We start from the raw sequence: 26103 nt of genomic DNA on the forward strand, positions 1-26103 counted from the left end.
CATCCAGCTAGAAAGTAGTGAAACCAGAATTTGAATTTGATCCCAAGGTTTGCCTAACATCAAACCCATGATCTTTCCACTAAATCAGGGGAACCCACAATCTTGGAGTGCCCAAATGGCTTTCTTGGTTCATGGAAGACATTACTGCAAATAACTTTCAATAGGGGAACATGGGTTGATGTGAGGTGAGAAGAAGGGAAAAAAAGTAATGCAATAAAAGAATGTAATTTAAATCCTAGTCTCTCTCCTTTCTTCACCTAAAGTCTTGATGAAAATTTCTTGAGATAAAAAATGTCCTGAGATTAAATTAGTTTTTTAAGATTATTTTTAAGAACAAAAGATTAAAAGCAACCTAACTAGTTCAATAAATTAAAGCACATTCACACAATGGAATATTATACATCCATAAACAAACAAAAAAGAACAAATCAGCTCTTCATGTGCTGATATGGAAAGATCTCCATAATCTATTGTAAGTGCAAAAAACAAGGTTAGTGCAATGTGCACAGTGTGGCTCCAGTTGTGCAAAAACAGCAAAAGAAAAATGTTTAAAACTTAATTACAGATTCATAAACTGTTCTAGAAAGATATATATGAATTTGGTGATATTGGGTGCCTTTTGGTAGAGAAACTAAATAGAGGGGAGGTGTACCTTTTGAGGTGGGAATTATGTAAATAAACTACCTATTGAAAAGTAATCAAAGTTTAACAAATTATTGCAAATTGTACAAAAAGCAGAAATGTTCAACAACCCATATATATATACCAGTGTGGAAGCACTTCTAGACACTTGGGAAGCTTCTTTTCTTTCACAGGCAAGTTATCAGCTCTGAGGGCAAAGATCTTGTCACTTACTGCTTCTATTACTTCCCTCATAGTGCCCTAAAAAGTGTATAGCATAGATGTTTGACTTAACACTTCCGCTATCATCCAACACAGCATAGCTCAACATCCACTGAGCATAACAATTTCCAACAACTTGGTGTGTTTCCATTTCTAGAATGAAAAACCCAAGGGGGAAAAGTGCAAGCTGTGTCTCTGATGCTTTTCCGTCCATAGCAATCATAAAGGCTAGCAAGGGGCTAGCATGAACTAAGAATGGCTTTCTGGGCTCTTCCTTACATTATCACCATAGTGAGCTTCCTATCAGGAAAACATGACTGCATCCCTCTGGTGTTTAATCAACCTCTGCCACAATGACCCACAATTAGGAACAGAATAAGGGTCTCATGTTCTTTGTGACTCCGTGACTTTACACATGCTGTTTCTACTTTTACCTCTGCCTCATTTTCTCGTGTTAACTCCTTTTCACCTTTCAAATATCAAATGTCAAATATCAAAGTGTCACACACTCAGTGAAGCACTCCCTGATCCTTCAACATCCCTCTAAAATTAGGCCCTATTTTTTCCTATGCTATTAAAGCACTTTGTACATATTTATATTTTATGCCAATTACATTGTACAGTAAATTTTTGAATTTATGTCTGCCTCTTCACCTAATAATGAATTCATGCTGACGTTTATCCTACATGTAGAGTAATTGTTCACCTGCCTGAAGCAGAGGCTGAACTACGTAATGTCTTAAGGATAGTTCCAGTTCTAGAAGTTTGATATTTGTCTTGGAGCAAATTTTAAAGCAGAATTTCTGGTGATGGGTGGAGAATCTTGAGAATTTCCTCTTAGTGTCAGGAAGCAGCATTATCTTGAACCCTTGGAAAGGGGACCTAAATCATTCATCCATTCATTCACTTGAAATATTTGTTAAATATAAATGTAACATATAAGTATGTTAAATATCAATTTAAGCAAAAACACTTACTGGTTAGTACTCTTCTGGACACAAAAAGAATAAGAATCATGTGAATTTAACTTCAAAACTCTCCTGTCTAACCACTGGAACACCAACATGGTCTCAGATACAGAGCCTGCACCCAATAAATGTTTGTTCAACTAAGCCAAACAAAGGTATTATCAAGTGGTCTGGGAAAACAACTGGCCTCTGTTGAGGAGATCATCAATTTCTAATACTCATATTTCAAACTCTGGAGTTATAGGTCTTGGAAATATGTGGATTGTATGAAGTATTGGGGGAAAAAAAGAAGTGTCATGAAGAAGAAGAGGGAGGGCTATCTCCACCTGGAAAATTTAAGAGTCATTGCTTCCTTCACAACACCAGCTGCCATCTGCCAATGAGAAGGCAACACATCCATGGAGAGCAACAACTAGAACTAATTGGGTTTCTCCTGTTTAATACCTGAGACAGGGCCCCATTGAGATCAGGTAAGGAGATCTATTAAAGGCAAGCTGTTCTCTGCATATCACTTAATTCAAAGTACTTAATGAGGCTGATTACATGCCATGCTCTCCAAGGATATTGTAGATCAAAGTGGTGGTTTGTGTAAGTTTAAGGACTTGATTCTTAAACTAGAATGCAAATAAAAACTCATTTGAGAAAAACCTAAATTAGAGTATAAAAGCAATGCCTTGAGAATGGGTAGATAGTTTTGTACAAGCTACAGTTCAGTTTGGCCTAGATGAAGCCAAGCATCAGGATACAGGTGAAAAATTCAGGAAAATATTCACCTGTAGGGGCACTGCATATGCCAAATTTCTAGGTACCTGACTGTATATTTCACTATCTGGAAGAGTTACAATATTCAATAGTACTTAAAAATGTGGTTTCACCACTCAGACAGAGTGGTTTGTGAGTCTTCGCTCTGTGACTTTAGGCAAATAACTTAGCCTCCCTGAGTTTCAAATTTCTTATGTGTAAAATGGAAATACTAGTACTGTATTACCTCACAAAGATGTTAAATGAAGATTAAAAGAGATAATGCATGTAAAATTCTTAGCACTTAGGAGATACTTGATACACATTAATTATTATTTTAGTGGTTATCATCATTATCATCATTGGATGTCATTGGGTCCTTTCCTGTTTTGATACAGTAAAGAAGTATGGACCAGGGAGGTATCTGAATAACTGTGAAGTGGGCTGAAAGTAGAGGTTAGAAAAACAGAGGCCAGGCTTCTGAAATTTCTTGGTTTTGCCAGGGTATCAGTTTACCTTCATCTTTGGCAAGCAAGACACAAGTTGGGCACTAAAGTCTTTCATATGTTAGTTTACTGAGCAGCTCTGTGGAAACGTTGAACACTTTGGTCTAAAATCTGGCTTTTAATGGCAGCCCAAACAATATGACCAGACCAGATGCATCTTGCTCTTTCTGCAAGAGCCACATTTCTTTCTCTTTATTTAATTCTTATGCTTTTCTTACTGAAATTCTTGTAACAATAAGTCATGTGAAGGTTAATGAAGGGGTGCTTAATAGTAGTAAAAGGCAGGCTAAGGGGGAATGGACCTATTAAACTGCTAAGAATTTGACGCCTGTATACCACTCCAACTTCGTCATGTACAATTATTCTCTCTCTGTGTTTGGGCTACTTTGAGACACTCTTTCAGTTTCTTGAATTTGTAAATTCTTTTGTGCCTTAGAATGTTTGCATATACTATTCCCTCTGCTTAGCATATTCTTCCTCAAAACTTGATGTAGTTGGCGCCTTCTTATGCTTCTGCTCTCTCCTTAAATTTGACACCTGATAGAGATTTCCTGGCCACCTCCTCTGAATTTACTTCCCTGCCAACACCATCATCCCCACCTAGTTAGGCTCTATTTCAATATTTCATTATTCTTCTTAGCACCTAGCAAAGTAGTGATTATGTAATTATTTGTATGTTTATGTTTTACATGTCTGTCTCACAGAACATCTGTGCCTGTCCCATGTAAGTTCTCAATGCATACTTAATGAATAAATGAATGAACAAATGCCTTTGGCATTCTTACCTCCTGGTTAGTCAATGGGTGGATATTCAATGGTTGTGGTCTGGTAAATGGGTGACTAAGGAGAATTTAAAGCATATCCACAAATTTTAAAATATTCCCCCCATCAATAGGTGGGATCAATATTCTTTCCTTTTGAATATCAAAGAGAGATGCTCTACTGACTGCTTAAACCAATAGAGCATGACAAGAGTACCAACAAAGGATCTCCTAGGCATAACGGTAGGACTCAGAATGGTGGGAGTGACTTCCAAGACTGGGTCATACCAAATGAGGAAGCTTTTGCCTTGTCTGCTGTAAACTTGCTTTTGGAGCACCGAGGTACCATGTAAGAAGTCAAATTGCCCTGAAGTCACCATGTTTTGAAGACCAAGTCACATGGAGAAATTGTGTAGAGGTGTTCCAGTTGACAGTCTCTAAGGAGACAGAAGTGATACCCATCTAAGGCATGCAGGGTCTATATCATATTTTCAAATTCTTTGATATTCTTCCCTTGAGAAGTGGAATCTATGTGCACTTCTTTTTAATATAGAAGGATTGTGGTGCTTTGACCAATAGAGCATGACCAGGACACTAACAGAGGGCAACAGCAAGAACCAGCATCAACTGCTCAATATGCAAGCACAGACGCCTCTAAATGATCCCACTTCCTGGCTGTCAAGTCCCCTCCAGTCATAAAATTTTCCAAATTGTGGTCCCCGACATTGTGAGATAGAGATAAGCCATTCTCACTATGACCTGACCAAATTCCTGAGCCATAAAATCCATGAGCATAATTCAATTGTTTTATTCCACTAATTTTGGGGCTTGTTATGGAGGAATGGTAAGCGGGATAGTGGCCACGAAAACCATGTCATTTGAGGAGGCACAAGGTAAGTTCAGAAAATTCAGCTGTATGAGAAAATGCCTCTTGACAAACACTGGCTTAAAAGAATGTTATACAATTTAGTGTATTTCTACACTCACTTCGAAACTTGCTTCTCTAAAGAGAAGCTTCCCTGAACCACCCAAGCAGAATGGAGTACTTCCTCCATCCTGGGTGTTACCACTGTATTGAGGATACTCCTCCATTAGTGCCCTTGTCATGCTGTTGCACACGTTAACTCACGTGTTCTCTCTTCCATTCTAAAATATCTTGCCTAAATAACTTATATCGGTAAGGCACTGAGGTTCTGTTAATACATTTTTGGTGATGAAATGAATGTTTCTAATGATCATTTTCATCTGACCTGGCTTCCGTTTCCTCTTAATGCCAGGTCTTGCCATGTTCCAGGTCAGCATCAACCTTCCTCTAACAAATACGAATATAGATGAGAGTCTGAGCCATCTGTGTTGTTCCATTTGATTTAAGGTCATTGGTGGCTTCACCATCCAGATTTCAGCACTAGCGTTTCATACATTTCCTGCAGTTCTGCTTCCTACAGAAGAAAACAAATGCAGGGACCATCAAAATAATGAGGAACCTAAGGCTAAAGGTAAAAGCAACAATTGCTACAATAGTAATAAATGCATCCAACAGTTAATGAAATTTTACTATGCTCCAGGCTGTGTACTAATGTTTTATATACGTGATCTTATAAAATCTTCACAATGGCTGTATGAAATAGACACTATTATAATCACCATTTTACAGATGAGGAAATTGAGGTTTAGAAAGGGTAAATACCAAAATTGTACTGCTAGCAAGTTGTGGCGTCTAGATCTATCTGACTCTAAAGTTTAGGTATGTATTCCTATTGATATGCTGGCTCCCTCGGGATTTTAAAAATTATTTATTTTTAATGGCAAAGTAAAAGCAGCACCTATCTGGAGTTTAAAGGCGTTTCAGGAAACAGCCTCATCGGAATGGAGGGAGGGATGTTTTGAGGGTTAGGATGAAATGGAGTTTTCTTTTAAGTGAGAATGTATCCCTTGAAAGACATTCGTGAAGATGACTGTATTAGTCATTTCATAGGATCAGGAACAGGGGGAAGAGGGTTATATGCTGAATTCGGTCATTTTCTTACCCTGTGATCCACTTGCCCCCAGAAATTCAGAGCTCATTTTCTCCCTTGTGTTGCCATCACTACCCAGGGTTTTCCTCACTGTCCCCACCTGAAATCCCTCTGGAGAGGACAGGCAGCACCCCCTGAGTAGGCAGAGGATACCACGAGAGAGGGCTGGCTGTTCATGGCCACTTAAGGTGAGAGGGCTCTGTGGGTAGCAGCCAGAGGTAACTGTTGAGCAAAAAGACCCCAGATTTTGTTCTCTAATTGTAACAAGTGCTTGAAGAAGGCGATGATTCACACCAACTCAGTATGTGCACTGCTGACGTGGATGCAGATGAGGGATATACAAGGGCTGACAAACTCAGGAAAGAAACTAAGAATTTGGTTTAACTGTGTGGAAGTAATTCTAATTACAGGCATTTATGTGAACTGTTTACAATTTATGCCTAATTGCCACCCAGCACAATAACAATTATGCATATCATTAAATATGTGTCAGATTAATTTTGTTGTAAATTTTGATTATAACAGCAAACCCTATGTGTGTATGCTCTGTCTTTATAATCTGTTGCTTAGATTGCTCACAAGTTAGAAATAAATGAGACAGAACATTGGCTAGCAGGCCAAGAGTGGGGAAGGTGCAGAGGCGGCTGCCTGGGGTTGAATATTTACTATGGGTGGCGCACAAAGTGGATAATCAACCAATGCATAAATCCCAGCAGCTTAACTTCCCCGGAGCCCTGCAGGCAGCTCCACAATCTTTTATTCATTTATTGTTGATTCTTTGGTTGTATTCATGCCCACAGCATGTCCCAAACCTTTTCTGGTCTCCATGGCCTCTCAACTTACCTCCTCCGCTCTCGACTCTTACTCAATGGAAAAGAATAACCTCATCCTGGATTTTGCACAGCAGGTCTGGCTAATGCCTCCCTAGCTGGTCTTTCAAATTTCTTTCATGTTGTAGGCCCCTTCTCCTGTGGGCCCTGGCCTCTGACAAGCAGACATGTCCTTTCCTCTGTGCCCTGGTCTCTTCCCCTCCCACCATCTCAAAGACTGGTTTGATGTCCCAGCATTTCACCATGCGTTCAATTTCTTTCTCTGCTTTTTGCCATGCGCATGGTAGGCACTCAGTAAATATTTGTGGAGGTTTCCTTTAGACATACATGAGACACAATCGGACACACACACACACACACACACACACACACACTTTCCTTGCTGTTTCTTCAGCTATCACCATTTTCTCTTCATCCTCTAAGTTAACACTATACCTATACATCTTATATATCCAGTTAGACAAGAAATTCATTGAGGGCAAGGGACTTCTGTGTTATTTTTTTTTCTGATTTCCTAGCACAGCTTGAAGCACTCCATACATGCTGAAAGATTAGCACTCATGGATCCTCACAGACTGCTGCTTCTGTAGAGGGAAGGGAACATCTGGCACTTTCTTCCCTAGCTTGCTTTTGTAGAGGCTGAGTAGGATAATAGAAAGCATAGGGCTTCGGTATCAGACAGACTTGAGTTCCACTCTAGGCTCTGCCACTCAGAGACTAAGAGAACTTGGGAAACTGACTTCATCTTTCTGAGGTCCAATTATCATCTGAAAAATGGGGATAATAATAGAACATATATTACAGGATTGTTGTGAAGATAAAATGACACACTGATGAAAAGGGCCTGACACACACTGGTAATGATTTTTCTCAGGCAGAAACTTTCTGCTCCAGTGGCTCACTCGTACTGAAGATTTTTTCCTCCTACTATGGTAATAATGAGTCAGGATTTCAACAACCTCAAGCCTCACTTATTATCCATATTTATCTTTCATTCTTAGCTCTAGATCACTGGTTCTCATTCCTGTGAGACCTAATACTCCCTCTTAATAACAAATATTTTGTGACTCCCTCTTCACTATCCTTAAATGAAGTACATAGATAATATAACCTATCTACATACATAATTTCAAAAAAATCAGTACAGTAACCTAACTGAAATATAAATGAGGAACGAAAGGAAAGTAATTTACAATAAAATGATATGTATTTCAGTATATAAATGCAAGGGCACGACTCTATCAGACAACATAATGAAATACATGATTGCACCAACTTATACTGAGTAAGTTCATATTTAAGAAAAGTAGAAGGATTGGGAGGCATCACATAAAAGATGAGAAAACATGCAAGGCAGAGAGAGATACAGGAAACAGTAGGATAAAAGCTACTGTTGAGACAAAATTCAGATAACTATAAACCATTTTCTCACATTATTAAAGCTCACTGGAATATTTGAAAGCTGTGTAGGAGAACAGCTCTTCATTACATGCGATTATCCCAGACATTCAGGACAGCTAGCATCACTGGTCTCCATCCACTTAGTGTCAATAGCATCTCCCAAGCGTTGTGACAACCAAAATATACCCCAATGCTTCTGATGGCCTTCTTAGGACTCTGAGACACAGTGTAGAGATGCTGATGGTGATAGCAACCAACTACAGCCATTTCTGTCTTGTTTGCTACTCTAGTCCTACTCCTGCCTCTTGAATATCTGTTTCTAGTTCAGCACTCTCACTGATCCTACCCATTCAGTTTTTAGCCCAAGAAGGCATTTCTTCCTCAAGATAGGTCAAATGGCCTGTACATAGCAGTAGTTTGGTGACAATTGAATGTTGTCTAATAGCCATAATGCCTACAGCTACTATTTAAGTTTCTACCACCTTTAAGCCCTCTCCCCATCAGTCACTCCACCACCAAGGCTTTGGCACCCAGCTAGTAAATACATCATGGCTTATCTGTTTTCTTGATTCAATCTTGATCAGCTTTTAAGTGCCACATAAAAAAATTTTAATCTGTTTTAATACAAATTTTTCCAAAACATACTCTGTTTTTTAAAAAAATCGTTCTTTCATACTCCATGGATATGATTCAATTAAAATGGTTAATTTGTAAATATGTTATTTCCAATTTTTAAACAAAGATCTTAATAACTTTCAGAAAAAAAAGTTGAAAATAACTTAAAATAAACAACTATAAGTATACAACCTCAATTCTACCATTAACGTTTTACTGCAGTTGTTTTATCAATTATTTATCATTCCAGCCATCCTTCTCTCCATCCATGAATCCATTTTATTTTTTGGTGCATTTCAGAGTGAATTGCAAACATCAATATACTTCTCACTAAATCTTTGATAATTTGTATAATTAACTAGAATTAAATCGTTGCTTATAGATTTTCTTTTGATGTAAAATTTACTTACAATAAAATGCAAAAGCATTAAATCCACATTTGCAGAGTTTAGACAAATGCATATATGTGTGTCCTAAATACCTTTCAAAATATAGATTGTTACTATCATCCCAGAGTCCTCTCGTTCCCCAACCCAGTCAATTCTTGCCCCATATCCCCAGAGGCAAACATGTTCTGATTTTTTTCCCACAGTACATCAGTCTTATCTGTTCTGAAACCTCATATGATAATAAGAGAGTAAGTATGTTTATAAATAAGGTTTCTTTCACAGAAAATAATGTTTTTGAGATTCATCCATAATATTCTAAGTAGTCTTAGTTTGTTCCTTAGTATTGTGCGTAGTATTCAATTATTTTATGAATAGACCAAAATTTGTTTATCTATTCTCATATTGATAGACATTTAGACTGCTTTCCAGTTTTTGCCATTATGATGAAATCCTCTGTGAATGTTTCTGTGCAACTTTTTATTTTGACTTTTTTTATTTACTAAATATAAAGGCATGCAATTACTTCGTCATAATTTGGTATTATAAGAAATGCCAGAACATTTTTCAAAGTTGTTGTGCCATTTTATACTCCCACAGTGTAGGAAAATTTTGATTGCTCCACATCCTTGCCCACACTTAGTGTTGACAGTTTTCTTTATTTTCAGTGTTCAGGTGGGTGTGTATTGATATCTTGTTGTGGTTTTAATTTGCTTTTCTCTGATAATAAATGATATCGAGTACTTTTTGTGTGTGTACTGGCCATTCGTGTATTTGCCTTTGTGAAAATGTATGTTCACATTTTTCCCCCTTAAAAATATTTGAGGTAAGTTTAGACTTACAGAAGAATTGTAAGAATACTACAGAAAGTTTCAGTCTAATTTCGCCCAGTTTCCCCTAATGTTAACATGTTACATAACCACGATGCTTACTTTTACTAAAAATTAACCTTGGCACATGACTCTTAACTACAGACTTTATTAGGATTCTACCAGTTTTTCCATGAATTGACTTTTTTTGTCCCAGTATCAAATCCAGGATGCCACATTGTTTTTATCATTGCTTCTTAGTCTCCTCCAATCTGTGACTGTCGTCAGTCTTTCCTTTGCTTTCACAAATTTGACTCTTTTGAAGAGTATTGGTCAATAATTTTATGGAATGTCCCTCAATTTAACTTTTATGTTTTCTCAAGATTAGACCAGGGTTGTATGTTAAGAAGAAGAATATCACAGAAGTAGAAGTGCCCTTCTCAGCATATAGTACCAGGAAATAAGATTTTTCACTCGTGATGTTAACCTTGGCCACTTGGTCAAGGTAGTGTTTTACAGGTGTTTTTACTTGAAACTACTCTTCACAGTGATATATATATATACACACATACACACACATACATACATATATACACACACATATATATGTTCGGTACATAAATAATACATACTCAGTAACAGTTCATACTCTTGCCATTAGAAGCAAGTCACTAAGTCTAGCCTACGCTTATACAGAGAAGAATTTAACTCCACCTCCTAGAAGAAGTACAAAAGAGTTTATTAACACACCTTTTAAAACCACAGAAATACATACTATTTGGGAGGGAAATGGAAATATCTTATTTCTCCTTAAAATTTCACCCACTAATTTTAGCATTTATTAATAGAGCTTGCCTACAGATTATTATGTTGCTATTCTAATGATGATTTTCTATTTCTTTCATTTCTCCTACCATTATTAACTGGAATTCTTCTATAAGTGAGAATCATCTTTTCTTCCCCCATTTATTTATTCAATTTTTTATGTATATCAGTATGGACTCATTTATCCTTTGGTTTAAAATACAATACTATCATTATTTAGTTTGTTGTTCCAATTTGTTCAGGTTTGACCATTGAGGACTCTTTCAGCTTGGGCACTGTAACCTTTTGACATCGTCTTATCCCTTTGGTTGTAGTTGTCATTTTGAGCACTTTCAGCCACTGTAAGTTAATCCATGCCTCTTTTGTATATTCCCTGCCTCAGTCCTAAAATCATTTCTCTGAGAAACCCTAAGTGCTTTTATTAGAGGACAGTATTTAGAAACCAAGATCTGGGCCTAAGTTTGCTTGCTACTGCTGAGGTGTTACTACTTCCATGTGCCAAGAGCTAGGAAATCTATGTATATATACACATATCTATACTTTATTTTGTATCTACTTGTGTATATATTAAAACAAACATGATTTTACACTACTATCTCTGACTTTAATCCAATAATACAGGGTTTATTCTATTATTCCTCCAGTAGTAGGCAGAATAATGGTCCTCAAAAGATGTTCACATCCTAATCCCTGAAACCTGTGAATGTGTTACCTTACCTTGTAAAAAGAAATTAAGATTGCAGGTGGAATTGTTTCTAATCAGCTGACCATAAAATATGGAGATTATTCTGGGTTGTCTGGATGGACCCAATGTATCACAAGGGCGTCCTTAATGGTGGATGACAAGGGCCAAAGAGGGAGTCAGCTACTATGCAAGAAAGACACAGAGAGATAAAACTTTGCTGACTTTGAAGAGAAAGAAAGGGTGCCATAAGTCAATGGATATGAGTGACCTCTAAAATCAGGGAAAGGCATGGAAACAGATTATCCCTTAAAGCCGCCAGAATGGAATGCAATGTGCTGACACTTTAATTTTAGCCCATTTAGAACCATGTTGGAATTCTAGCCCTATAGAACTATAAACAAAATGCATTATTTGAAGCCACTAAGTTAATGTAATTTGTTGTAGCAGCAATAAAAGGCTAATACACTTTCATTGCTTATTTGTTACTTCTTTCTCTGATAGAGGAACTTGACTCTTACCATTTATAATACACTTGCTTAGTTTTTTCGACCCTAGCATACATATAGTGTAGTTTCAGAATTGCTAAATCATACCAATAAAAAATATGTTTATTAACTAGATTACAGTGTTTAGGTAGTTACTTTTGTTTTTATCTTTAAAATAGTATCAAGACAAACCAGTTTCCCAAAGTTATTGTCAGCTTCTTCCCTCTCCACCTTCTCCAATTAAGATATATCATATTTATAATAGAGTTATATACATTTGCCATAGTCTTTATTCCATTCTGGGTTCTCCAGTCATCTTGAATGACTTTTTTTTTTTTTTTTTAAATGGAGTCTCGCTGTTCGTTGGCCTGAGCTGGAGGGCAATGGTGCAATCTCAGCTCACTGCAACCTCCACCTCCTGGATTCAAGCGATTCTCCTGCCTCAGCCTCCCCAGTAGCTGGGATTACAGGCACCCACCACCATTCCTGGCTAATTTTTGTATCTTTAGTAGAGACAGGGTTTCACCATGTTGGCCAGGCTGGTCTTGAACTCCTGACCTCAGGTGATCCACCCGCCTCAGTCTCCCAGAGTGCTGGGATTACAGGCGTGAGACACCATGCCTGGCCCATCTTGGATGGCTTTTTAAAATCTGCATACAACAGGTCATTCTCCATGGTGCACAGTACCATGGGCTTTGACAAATGCATAGTCATGTATCCACAACCACAGTACCACACAGAGCGTTTCCATCACACTGAAAGTTCCTGTGTGGTTTCTTAGTAATCAATTCCTGTCCCACCCCCAACTCCTGTAAATCACAGATCTGTTTTCTGTCCCTATAGTTTTGCCTTTTACAGAATATCATATAAATAGATTCGTACAATATGTAGTCTTTGTAGTATTGCCGCTTTCACTTGGCAATATGCGTTTAAGATTCATTCATATTGCTGCATGAATCAATTATTTGTTCCTTTTGATTGCTGAGCAATATTCAGTTCATTTATCCATTCACCGTTGAAAGACATTTAGTCTGTTTCTAGATTGGGGAAATAATGAATAAGGCCACTTTAACCTGTAATGTACAGTTTTTTTGTGTGTGCACATATTTTCAATTCTCCTGGGAAACGCCAAGAAGTGGGATTGCTGGATTGTATGGTAACTCTATGTTTAGCTTTCTAAGAAACTGCCAAGTTGTTTTCCAAACTGGCTATACAACTTTTGTACGTTTTAATTTTTTTCCCCTTTCTTTGTTGAATTGTAGAAGTTCTTTTTGTATCCTGAATAGTAGGGGTCTTTTGTCAGCTATAAATTTTACAAATATTTTCTCCCAGTATGTGACCTTTCCATTCCGAATGATATTTTTGATCAGCAGCTTTTAACTTTGATGGACTCTGTCTTATCAATTTTATATTATTATTGTTTTTTGTGATTTGTATAAGAAACTCCTGCCTATGTACATAATAAAAATATTATTTTATGTTTTCTCTTAAAGCTTCATGATTTTGCATTTACATTTAGGCCTATGATTCATCTAGAATTAATTATGGTGTATGTTATGACAAAAGGTTTGAGATTGGTTGTTTTTACACATGGAATTTTTATCCATGCTGTTACAAAAGGTTTGGGATTCATTGTTTTCCATATAAATATGTAGTTATGCCAGAATCATCTGTTAAAAAAGCAAATCAAGGCAAAACAAAATAAAAACATTCCTTTCCCCACTGGATTGCTTTCACACCTTTGTCACAAATCACATGACTATACAGGTTTTGGTCTACTTTTTCTGGAGTGTCCTATTCTAATAATATAGTTGTCATTCCTTAGATGAGTATCACACTGTCTTGATTAATTACCTTAATATTAATTGTTTACATCAAGTGATGTGTGTCTTTCAACTATGTTCTTTCTCAACATTGCTTTGGTTTTTCTAAGTCTTTTGAATTTTCATATTAATGTTATAATCAACTTTTAAATTTTTTATTAATAAAGCTGCTGATATTTTGATTGTGATTGTGTTGAACATACAGATAAGTTTGGGAGAAAGGATTTCTCAACAGAATTCCCTAAACGATGAATATGATGTATCTACCCCATTTATTTCGCACTTCTTTGATTTTTCTAAAGAATATTTGTCCTTTTTGGTGTAGAGGACTTGCATATCTTTATTAAATTACTTTGAGGCTATTGTAAATAGAATTGCTTTTTAATTTCATTTTCCAAAGATTTTGGGGGTACAAGATAAAAATATAGCTTTTTTTTATGTGGTAATATTGTATCCTTGCAAGGGGGATACGCAAATAGGTCAATGGAACAAAATGGAGAACCCAGAAATAGACCTATGTAAATATGCCAACTGATTTTTGACAAAGGTATGAAGGTAATTCAAAAGAAGGAAGAATACCCTTTCCAATAAGTGGTATTGGCACAACTGGACATCCATAGCTAAAGAAAAAAAAAAAAAGCCTGCATCTAAACCTCACATCTCGTACAAAAATTAACTAAAAATAGATCATTGATATAAACATTAAATATAAAGATAAAAAACTTCTAGAAAAAAACGTAGGGGAAAATCTTCAGGATCTAGAGTTAGAAAAATTGTTCTCAAAATTGACACCAAAAACATGATCCATAGAAGAAAAATGGATAAATCGGACATCATCAACATTTTGAAATTCCCTCTGCAAAAATCATTGTTAAGGGGATGAAGAAAACAAGGTACAGTCTGAGAGAAACCATTTGCAAACCACATATACATCTAAGGAAGAACTAGCACCTAGAAGTAAAAACAAAAACCCGAAATATGATAGTAAAAAATCCATCTAATTATAAAATGTGCAAAAGACATTAACACATATTTCGCCAAAGAGAATATGGAGATGGCAAATAAACACTTTTAAAGATGTTAACCTATGTTAATCCTATGTTAATCATTAGAGAGACACAAATGCAAACCATTTCACACCTATCAGAATGGCCCGAATAAAAAATAGTGACAACTCAAAGTGGTGATGAGAATGCAGAGCAACCCCATGACTCTTACATTGGTAAGGGGGATGTCAAAGGGCCTAGCAACTATGGCAAACAAGCAATTTCTTCTAAAACGAAACATGCAACTATCATACAACCCCCAATTGCATTTTGGGGCATTTATCACAGATAAACAAAAAGTTGTCCTCACACAAAAACTTAAACATGAATGTACAGGTTGAGTATTTATTATCCAAAATGCTTGAGACCAGAAGTTTTTCAGATTTCATATTTTTCAGATTTTGAAATATTTGTATATACATAATGAGATATCTTTATGAAAATTTATTTCTGTTTCATATGCACCTTATACACATACGCTAAACATAATTTTATGTAATATTTTAAATAATTTTGTACATGAAACAAAGTCTGTGTACATTGAACAGTCAGGAAGCAAAGTTGTCAAATGCGGAGTTTTCCACTTGTGACATCATGTCGGTGTTCGAAAAGTTTCAGATTTTGGAGAAATTCAGATTTCCGATTTTCACATTAGTGATGCCCAACATGTGGAAGCTTTATTTATAACATCCCAAAAATGGAAACAACCCGAATGTTCTTTAATGAATGAATGGATAAACAATTCATGGTACCTTTATACCATGGAATACTACTCAGCAATAAAAAGAACACATTATTGATACGTGTAACTATTTGGATGAATATCCAGGGAATTATGCTGAGTGAAATAAGCCAATCATGAAAAGCCTCATATTGTATGATTCCATTTATATAACACTCTTGAAATGGCAGAATTATAGTAATGGAGAACAATGAGTGGTTGCCAGGGATGAAGAATGGGAAATTTAGGATGAAAGTGAGCATGACTATAAAAGGGCAAAATGATTGATTCTTGTGGAGATGGAACTGTTTTGCGTCAACGTCAGTCTTCTGATTTTGACATTGTTCTATAGATTTGAAAGATGTTACCATTTGGAAAAGTTGGTAAGGTATACATTGAATTTTCCCATTTTATTTCCTAAACTTTCATTCACATCTGCTATTATCTCAAGATGAAGAGTTTAATTTAAAAATCAATTTTGTGTGTATGTGTGTGTGTGTGTGTAGTGACCTTGTAATATTGTGAAATTCGTCTACTAGTTCTATTGATACTTTGTATATTGGCTTAGGATTTTCTAGGTAAATAATCATATCATCTGCAAATAAAGACAATTTTGTATCTTCCTTCTCAATGTTTATGACCTGTATATTTTATCTTGCTTTATTGAAATAGAACTTGCAAGGCAGTGTTGAACTGTAGTCATGAGCGCAAGTATCTTTGCCTTGTTCCCAATATTAATGGCAAAGTATTCTATATTTCACCAATGAGTAGGATGTTAGCTGTAGGTTCATTATAGATACCCAATTTATAAAATTGAGGAAGTTTCCTTCTATTTCTATTTATAATGAATTGGTGTTAACTGTTGTCAAGTGTCTGTCTTCATTCATTGAGATTATATAGTTTTCTTCTTTGTTCTCAGTGTAGTGAATAAATGGTTGATTTTCAAATGTTAAATGAACCTAACATTTTCAGGATAAACCATACCTGTCATGGTATATTATCCTGTATATTTTGCTGGCTTTGATTTGATAAGATTTTGTTAAAGAGTTTTGTATGTATATTTATAACAGATATGTATCTGTTATTTTCATTTACTTGTAATGTCTTTGCAGCTTGGTATTCAAGTTATGTTTCCTTCATAAAATGTTTGGATGTATGTGTTCTTCCTCTATTATGTGAAAGTGTATAAATATCATTCTTTAATGTTTTGATAGGATTCACAGTAAAAACCCTCTGGGCCTGGATTTTCTCCATAGACAAGTTTTCGATAGTTCAATTTTTAAAACACTTTTAGAAATATTTAGTTTTTCTTATATCATTTCATTTTCAGTTAGTTTTTGGTAAGTTCTATTTTGAGGGAATCTGCTGAATTTGTTGGTATAAATTTATTCATAATATCCTCTTGTTTTTCTTTTTACAATTTTATTGAGATTTAATTTACACACTATAAAATTCACCCATTGTAAGTGTAACAATTCAATTATTTTATTAGATTTACAGAGTTATCCTGCCATCACTACTGTTCAGTTTTAAAGTATTTTCATCTCTCTAAGACGTATTCTTGCATTTGTTTAATGTTAATCTTAGCGCTTACCCAAAGCTCTAGATAGCTACTGATCAGCTGCCTTCTGTTTGTAAAAATTTCATCTTTTTATTAAATATTTTAGTTGAATGGAATAATACATCTGCAGCTTTTGTGTCTTGGTTCTGTCATTTCACATAATGTTATTGAGGTTTATCCCCATTGCAGTACATATCAGCGGCTTGTTTTTAAGTTGCCAAAAAGCTTTTTCGTGTATGGATAAACTACATTGCTTTTGTCCATTCACCAGTTGATAGGCACTTGCCATATTGCCAATTTGGAGCTATTATGAACAATGTTGTTATGAACATTGCTGTATATATCTTTGTCTGAACGTATGTTTTTATTTCTCTTTGGTAGATTCTTATGAGTGGAATTGTTCAGTCACATGATACCTCTACAGTAAACTTTACAGAAACTTCCATACTGTCTTCCAGATCTATGCCAACAAGTGGTATACTCTGGGTTTTTTTTGATGGTAGACATTCCAGAGGGTGTATATTGGTATTTTATCATGGTTTTAATTTGCATTTCCATAACGATTAATGATATTTAGTATCTTTTTATGTGCTTACTAGCCATTTGGTTATTTTCTTCAGTGAATTTTCTATTTAAATCTTTAAGTGGTCAGTTGTGTTGTTTGTATTCTTATTATTGAGATATTACAGTTTTCATAAATTCTGGATAAAATGATTTAGTGGATATATGATTTGCAAATATTTTCCTCCAGTTCTGGTTTGTTTTTTCATTTTCTTAATAGTGTTTTTTGGTGTTGAAATGCCAATTTTGACAAAATGCAAATTCACAATTATTTTTTCCATGTCTTTGGTGTTGTATCAAAGAAATCATTGCCTTACCCCAAAATAGAAAGATTTTCTCTTATGCTTCATTCTAAAAATGTTGTAGTTTTAGCTCTTAAATTTAGGTCTGGTATGCCTTTGAGTTAATTTTTTTGTATGATATGAGGTAAGTATGTAAGGTTTTGTGTTTTTTTTTTCCATTTTGTTTGTATTAGGGTATATAATTGTCACAAGATGCGTTATTGAAAAGGCTACCCTTTTCCTTGACAAATTGTCTTGGGATCTTTGTTGAAGAGGTAAATGTGAGAATTTGTATCTGAAAATTTAATTTGCTTCCATTGGTCTAAATGCCTGTCCTTGTGCCAACAACACACTCTCTTGATTACTATGGCTTAGTAGTAAGTTTCGATATTGGGTTATGTAAGACCCTGACTTTGTTCTTTTTTTGAAATAGCTTTGAATTTTCTAGGTCCTTTCATTTCCATATAAATTTTACCATCAATTAGACAATATCTACAAAACGGTCTCTTGGGATCTTGGTAAGAGTTGCATTAAACCTATATATCAGTTGAGGTAGAATTGCTATCTTGATAATATTGACTCTTCCAATCCATTTTTTTTTTTTGTATATAGTGTAAGGAAAGGGTCCAACTTCGTTCTATTGCATACGTATATCCAGTTGTCCCAGCACCATTTGTTGATGAAACTACTCTTTCCCTCATTCAATAGTCTTGGCACATCTGCTGAAAATCAATTGGCCATAAGTGTATGCATATAGTTTTGGAGCCTCAATTCTATTCCATTATCTATGTATGTCCTTAGATTTATGTTGTTTTGATTACTATAGCTTTGAGGAGGGTTTTAAAACCAAAAAGTGTTAGCTAACATTTTTTCTTCTATTTTAAAATTGTTTAGGCTGTTCAGTATTCCTTGAGATTTTTTATCAATTTTAGGATGCATTTTTCATTTTCTGTAAGAAAAAAAAGGTCACTGTGATTGTGATAGGGATTATGTTGTGTCTGTTGATCACTTTGAATAGTATTTTCATTGTTTTAATCCATTTTTTGTTACTATGACAGAATACCTGAGATGAGGCGATTATTTTTTAAAAAGAATTTTATTTTGGCTCATGGTTCTCATGGTTCTGAAGGGTAGGAAGTCTGACGTCAAGTGACCATATCTGGTTGGCTTTTGGTGAGGGCATCCTACTGCATCATAACATGACAGAGCACTGAAAGGGGAAATGGGTGCCTGTAAAAGAAACAAAACACAAGAGACAGCCTCACTTTATAACAACCTGCTCTTGCTGTAACTAATCCAATCCTGTGACAGCAGGAATTCACCGATTCCTGTGAGAATTAAACCAGACCCACGAGAGCAACGTTATTCCCTCTTTACAAACTAATCACCCCTTAAAGGCTCAACCTTCCAACATCATCACACTGGGGACCAAATTTCCAACACATGAATTCTAGGGGACACACACAAACCATAGCAGTCATCTTTAAATATTGTTTTCCAATCCATGAACACAGGATGTCTTTCCATGTATTTAAAATTTTTCTTTAATTTTTAAACAGTTTTGTAGTTCTCACTATATAAATCTTGTACTTCCTTAGCACAAGACCTTATAAATTACCCAGTTTATTACATCTTTTATAAATTACCCAGTTAAATTTACTTCAAAGTACTTTATTCTTTTTGTTATATTGTAAATAGAAAGTTTCCTTAATTTATTTTTCATAGTGTTCGATGAAAGCATATAGAAATACAGCAAATTTTATGTGTTGAGCTTGCATGTGTTAATCTTAATTTGTTTATTAGCTCTAATAGCTTTTGGCAGATTTTTAATATTTCCTTTTTATATTTTCTGTATATGAGATTACATTTTCTGTAACTAGAGATAGTTTTACTTTTTCCTTTCAAATTTGGGTGCTTTTTATGAAGAAATATTTTGAAAGTCACCAGAGAAAAATGACAGTTTACATACAGTTGAGCAACAATTCAAATGTTCATGGACTTCTAATAAGAAGCTATGGAGAGCAGAAGACAGTTGAATGAATGACATCTTAAAGAACTAAAACACAGAAGCAAACACTCATCCAAGAATTCTACATTGAGCAAAAACAGTTCTCAAGAATGAAAGCAAAATAGAAAATATTTCCATACATCAGTACCATAATAACATTAGTCACCAGCAGACCTACACTATAATAACTAGTGAGGGAATTTCTTTGGGCAGAATAGAAATACCAGTTAGAAACTCAGATATTTTGGAATAAATTAAGATGACTGAAAAGGGTACAGATCTTAGCAAATATTAAAAACTTTTTTCTCTTAATTAAAAAAATAAAGGGGACTTCTACTTTCACCCCTAACATGTAAGGAGCTTGAAAGTTGCCATTCTCATCCTTACAATAAAAAAACGCTGGACGGTAAGTAGAAAACTGATTGCTTTCCTTAGCCTCAGAGAATTGAGATGGCAGAACAACCCAACATCTCAAAAGCTGGAGAGACAGGCACATTCATATCTGCCTATCTAATGAAGACCTGCTGGAAGCCATAAGCAGTATGACTACTTAATTAACTCTCTAGTAATTATGAAAAATTACTGGAGATTAAATGTGAGCTAGTGTGAGAGTGAGAAGTTTATGAGGGGGAAAATTATAGAGGGGCTCTCCACACTTTTGTGGGCTTTTCCTCCAGGAACTGCACAATATTCTCATAATAAGAATTAGGAAAATCCTTTCAGTGGCTCTGACAGGAGGAAGGGAGAAAAAGAACAAAATATACAATAACTATAAGATAATATCAAAGGAGGTAACAAATAGGTGGTTAGAATCCCAGAAAGAGAAGAAAGAGAGAAGATAGCATAAGACATTTTTGAAGCATTAAATGGCCAATAACATCACAAATTAGTGACAGATACCAAACTACAAATCCAGTAAGTTCAGAGAACACCAAGAAAGATAAATATTGAACACACGGGCACACACACACACACACACACACACACACCCCTGGGCATTTTGATTCAGACTGCAAAAATCAAATGCAAAGAGAAAGTCTTGAGTGAAGATAAAGCGGGGAGAGGCAAATCACTCTATCTATAGAGAAAGAAAATGTAAGGCTTATAGTAGACTTGTCAGAATCCATACAAGTGAGAAGAGAGTGAAGTGAAATCTTTGGACTGTTTAAAGACATTTCTACCAATATATAATTCTATATCCAGTGAAATTGTACTTCAAAGGTGAAGCAAGGTAGTCAGTGAAATCTTTTGAGTATGATTTCAGGATCCCAAACTGGCTTTCATATGACCAATAACAGGGCCCCATATTACTGCAGATGCCAAAGTCAAGGCACAGTAAGTATGAGTAAAGTAATTTTCACTTTTTACTGTTTGTAGACAATGTCCATCTTTCACTTAAATAGCCAGACTTCCATTAAACTCTGATAACATGTCATGCCCTGTGCTAGGCTGGTGCTCTGTATTCATCTGCTCAGGCTGCCATAACAAAATACCAGAGACTAGATGGCTTAAACAACAGGAATTTGTTTTCTCACAATTCTGGAGACTAGAAGTCTAAGATCAAGGTGCTGTCATGGTCAGTTTCTGGCAAGGGCTCTCTTCCTGGCTTGCAGACAGCTGCCTTTTCACGATGTCTTTACCTTTGCAGGGTGAGAGAGTGTGTCTCTTCTTATAAGAATGCAATTCTTCGCTGCTGCCTTGCCGCGAGATCGCAGACTGCTGTGCTAGCAATGAGGGAGGCTCCGTGGGCATGGGACCCTCCCGGCCAGGTGTGGGATGTAATCTCCTGGTGTGCCTGTTTGCTTAAAGCGCAGTATTGGGGTGGGAGTTACCCAATTTTCCAGGTGTTGTGTGTCTCAGTTCCCCTGGCTAGGAAAAGAGATTCCCTTTCCCCTTGCGCTTCCCAGGTGAGGCGATGCCTCGCCCTGCTTTAGCTCTTGCTGGTCGGGCTGCAGCAGCTGACCAGCACCGATTGTCTGGCACTCCCTAGTGAGATTAACCCAGTACCTCAGTTGAAAATGCAGAAATCACCGGTCTTCTGTGTCGCTCGCGCTGGGAGTTGGAGACTGGAGCTGTTCCTATTACCTACAAAGAACTCAAACAAATTTACAAGAAAAAAACAAACAACCCCATCAAAAAGTGGGCAAAGGATATGAACAGACATTTCTCAAAAGAAGACATTCATACAGCCAACAGACACATGAAAAAATGCTCATCATCACTGGCCATCAGAGAAATGCAAATCAAAACCACAATGAGATGCCATCTCACACCAGTTAGAATGGCGATCATTAAAAAGTCAGGAAACAACAGGTGCTGGAGAGGATGTGGAGAAATAGGGACACTTTTACACTGTTGGTGGGATTGTAAACTAGTTCAACCATTATGGAAAACAGTATGGTGATTCCTCAAGGATCTAGAACTAGATGTACCATATGAACCAGCCATCCCATTACTGGGTATATACCCAGAGGATTATAAATCATGCTGCTATAAAGACACATGCACACGTATGTTTATTGCGGCACTATTCACAATAGCAAAGACTTGGAATCAACCCAAATGTCCATCAGTGACAGACTGCATTAAGAAAATGTGGCACATATACACCATGGAATACTATGCAGCCATAAAAAGGGATGAGTTTGTGTCCTTTATAGGGACATGGATGCAGCTGGAAACCATCATTCCTAGCAAACTATTACAAGAACAGAAAACCAAACACCGCATGTTCTCACTCATAGGTGGGAACTGAACAATGAGATCACTTGGACTCGGGAAGGGGAACATCACACACCGGGGCCTATCATGGGGAGGCGGGAGGGGGGAGGGATTGCATTGGGAGTTATACCTGATGTAAATGACGAGTTGATGGGTGCTGACGAGTTGAGGGGTGCAGCACAGCAACATGGCACAAGTATACATATGTAACAAACCTGCACGTTATGCACATGTACCCTAGAACTTAAAGTATAATAATAATAAAAAATAAAAAATAAAAAAAAATAAAAAAAAAGAACGCAATTCTTATTGGATCAGGACCCCACCCTTATGACCTCATTTAATCTTAATTACCTCCCATAATGGCCCTATCTCAAAATACAGTCACATTGGGGGCTTCAGCCTATGAATTTTAGTGGGACAAAAGTTTTCACTCCATAGCAAACTCCAAGATAAATATGATATAAGAATCACTGTTATATAAAATCTTCATGTACCCAACAGAAAAAGGCAAATGAACCTCAGTGAGGAGAGATGTAATCTATTAATTTTCACTTTAAAATTTGACAAATTAAAAGGAAAGAGAGGGCACTTAAACTGCACTTTGAGATTTTTACTTGGTTCCCACAGATCATAGCTTGGTAGCACTATATGTAAAAGACAGTTTGAAGTTAACACTCATTCAATAGGTACCCACAATAATAGATAAAACAATAGATAAAAAAGCTGCTCTCTGTTTAGATTATATTTACAGGAGACACGTTTCCAAAATGAGGGAGGCAATAACCCTGCTGCTCTCTGTCCTTGCAAGATGATGCCTGGAATACAGTACTTTGCTCATTTCTGGGGCCAGAACATATGAAAGTTATAAATAAACTGCCACATACCCAGATGTGTGACCAGGGTGTAAGAAATGCAAAACTATACCATATAAGGAATGGTTGAAGAAACTGGTAAGAGTTGATCTAAAGAATGGAAAACTAAAAGGGCTATAAGCTCTGCATTGAAACATGTGAATAATACATAAATCAAACATTTTCATTTTGGAGACATAATTAGGTTAATTATAAACAAGAACACTCAGAGCTATCTGAAGATGGAATGGGCTGAGTTTGAACATAATGGGTTCTCTTTCATTAATGGTATATAAGTACCAGCTAGATGACCACAGGCAAGTATGTTATAGAAGGAATTCTAGTAACAACTGGGGGTTGGACTAGAAAACCTTGCAGAATTCTTCCAATTTGAAGATTCTCAAAGGGTCTGATTCTTAAGATCACTAGAGGATTGTCTCTTTTACAAAATAATCTATCAACAGTTCTTATTTAAATATTAAGTAATTCTGTTGGATTTAATATGAAATTCAGAGTTCTAATTGGGTAAACTGAGGCAGTTCTTAAACCTTCCCTGCTATGTTTCTTTGGTTTTTGTACTGAAACTATTGTTTATCACTAACCATCTTCAATAGTGGGCATGACACAAGCCCATCACATTTTATTGCCCCGTGACAGAGCTCAATTGATTAGTAAGTGTTTTTGACAACTCATTCTATGCTTAGCACTGGATAGGGCCTGTGAAGTGATAGAAGTCTCAGACAGAAACCCTGACCCCAAGGATTTCCATTTTCCTTCAGGAGTCTACACAAACACAAAGGCTCAAGGGAATGGACCGGGCTCTAGGATTTCCCATAGAGGAGGTTGATGTGAACAACAGTGGTCAAGGGTACAAAACATGAGCTGATATGTCCAAGAGTGAATTTGTATTTGTCATCTGCTTCTCTTTCTCGTGTCCCCATCTTAGTGAATGGCACCACTATGCATCAAGTTTCCAAACAGAAGCGTGAGAGTCATCCTTGATACCACCTTATTTCTTCTACTGAAACTATCAAATCTGTGGATAGATAATGCCAATTTTACTCCCATATCTTAAATATATATTTTCTATTACAACTGCCACCACTGCAGTCAATGTTGCTTAGAAAAATGCCCAATCTACTGACTTGTCTCCCTGCCTCTCCTTGTTCTATCCATTCTCCACACTGTAGATTGAATAATCTTTCTCAACTCCAACATGAGGATACCACTCTTCCATTTCACACTCCTTGATATGATGTTAAAAGCCATTTGTAACCTGGCTCAAGTCTCTCTGTCCACCATCATTCTCTTGCTTGTTTTATCTTCCATGTTCCTGATGTACTTAAATTATCTTAAATGTTGAAATTTCTTCCCATACTCTCAATTACCTCCAGAACTTTCTGCCTTGTAGCTCTTTCTGCATGGAGTACTCTCCCGATTGTGCCCAGAGCATCCCAAAGTATCTTTCAAGTCTCTTCTTAGATGCTATTTCCTTTGAGAATCAAGTCCTGATTATCTTTCCAAGTCTGCATGGCTTCTTTTCCTCCATAGTATTAATATACTGTATTTTCTGCTATCATATGGCCCTTTCCAAACTACAGTGTAATAACCTGCTTAATTGCCTGTGAGTTGTGTGAAGGCAGAGACTTTAGCAGATTTGTTTAGACAGATGTTTTAATGTATATTCAGTTACTAACACTTTACTTAGCACATAGTAGGCATTCAATAAAGTGTTGAATGAATAAGGCTTAAGACATGCCAGAACATGGAGGGTAAACAGCATCGACCAAGGCAAATGGATTGAAATAAACATAGTATGTGTATTCTAGGAAAGTAGGCAGAAAGGGCATGCTGTATGAAATGAGCAGAACTGCCTGACAATAGTCAAGAAGATATATGTAAGAATGTTGGCAGTCAAGGTTGGAGAGGCAGAGTGGGGTAGATTATGGAGAACCTCGAATGGTAGAGTAAGAAATCTCAACTTGATTGATAAGGCAATGAAGAATTCTGTGAACAAGCATCCTTAAATCTCTAATCTCTGCTTTGGGCCCCTAGATATCTTCTTTCTACACACACCCTGGAGAGGGGAAAGAAGTAAGGGCAACACCACTAGGAGTATATTGACCTAGGACATTTGTTTTTGCTTGTTTATTTGTTTCTATTAACATTATCAATGTATAATTTAGAATTCACTAATTGTAAGCATACAGTTCTGAGTTGTGACAAACATACATAGACATATAACCATCACCACAATCAAGAAAAAGAATATTTCCTTCTCCTCCAAAAGTTTCCTCATTTCCCTTTGCAGAAATTGTGTACTTCTAACCCTGACCAGTGGCAATCATCAGTGTGTTCTCCTACCTATAGTTCCCCGTTTTTAGAATGCCATATACATGGAATTATACAATATATAAGCTTTTGGATCTGGCTCCCTTCACTTAACATAGTATTTCTTTCAGGGTCATTGAAGTCCTTGTATGTATCAGTAGTTTGTTCTCTCTCTCTCTCTCTCTTTTCCTCTCTCTCTCTCTCTCTCTCTCTCTCTCTCTCTCTCTCTCTCTCTTGCTGAGTAGTATTCTGTAGTTTGAATGTAATACAATTTATTCTTTCCTCAGTTGATGGGCATTTGAGATGTTTCCAGTTTAAGGCTATTG

The 26103-nt window shown here is 36.3% G+C and overlaps 1 protein-coding gene across 1 annotated transcript in view; it reads left to right on the forward strand.

Annotated features, from left to right (window-relative positions):
• The first annotated feature begins 5241 nt into the window (after window positions 1-5241).
• Window positions 5242-26103, forward strand: part of LOC105481438 (immunoglobulin superfamily member 1) — a 50889-nt gene continuing 30027 nt past the window's right edge. The window contains exon 1 of the mRNA XM_011741058.3: window positions 5242-5315. The gene's annotated coding sequence lies outside the window, so the exon portion shown is untranslated. The remainder of the gene's footprint in view (window positions 5316-26103) is intronic.

The sequence above is a fragment of the Macaca nemestrina genome, chromosome X (assembly GCF_043159975.1).
Source record: "Macaca nemestrina isolate mMacNem1 chromosome X, mMacNem.hap1, whole genome shotgun sequence".
In the NCBI taxonomy this organism is placed as follows: Eukaryota; Metazoa; Chordata; class Mammalia; order Primates; family Cercopithecidae; genus Macaca; species Macaca nemestrina.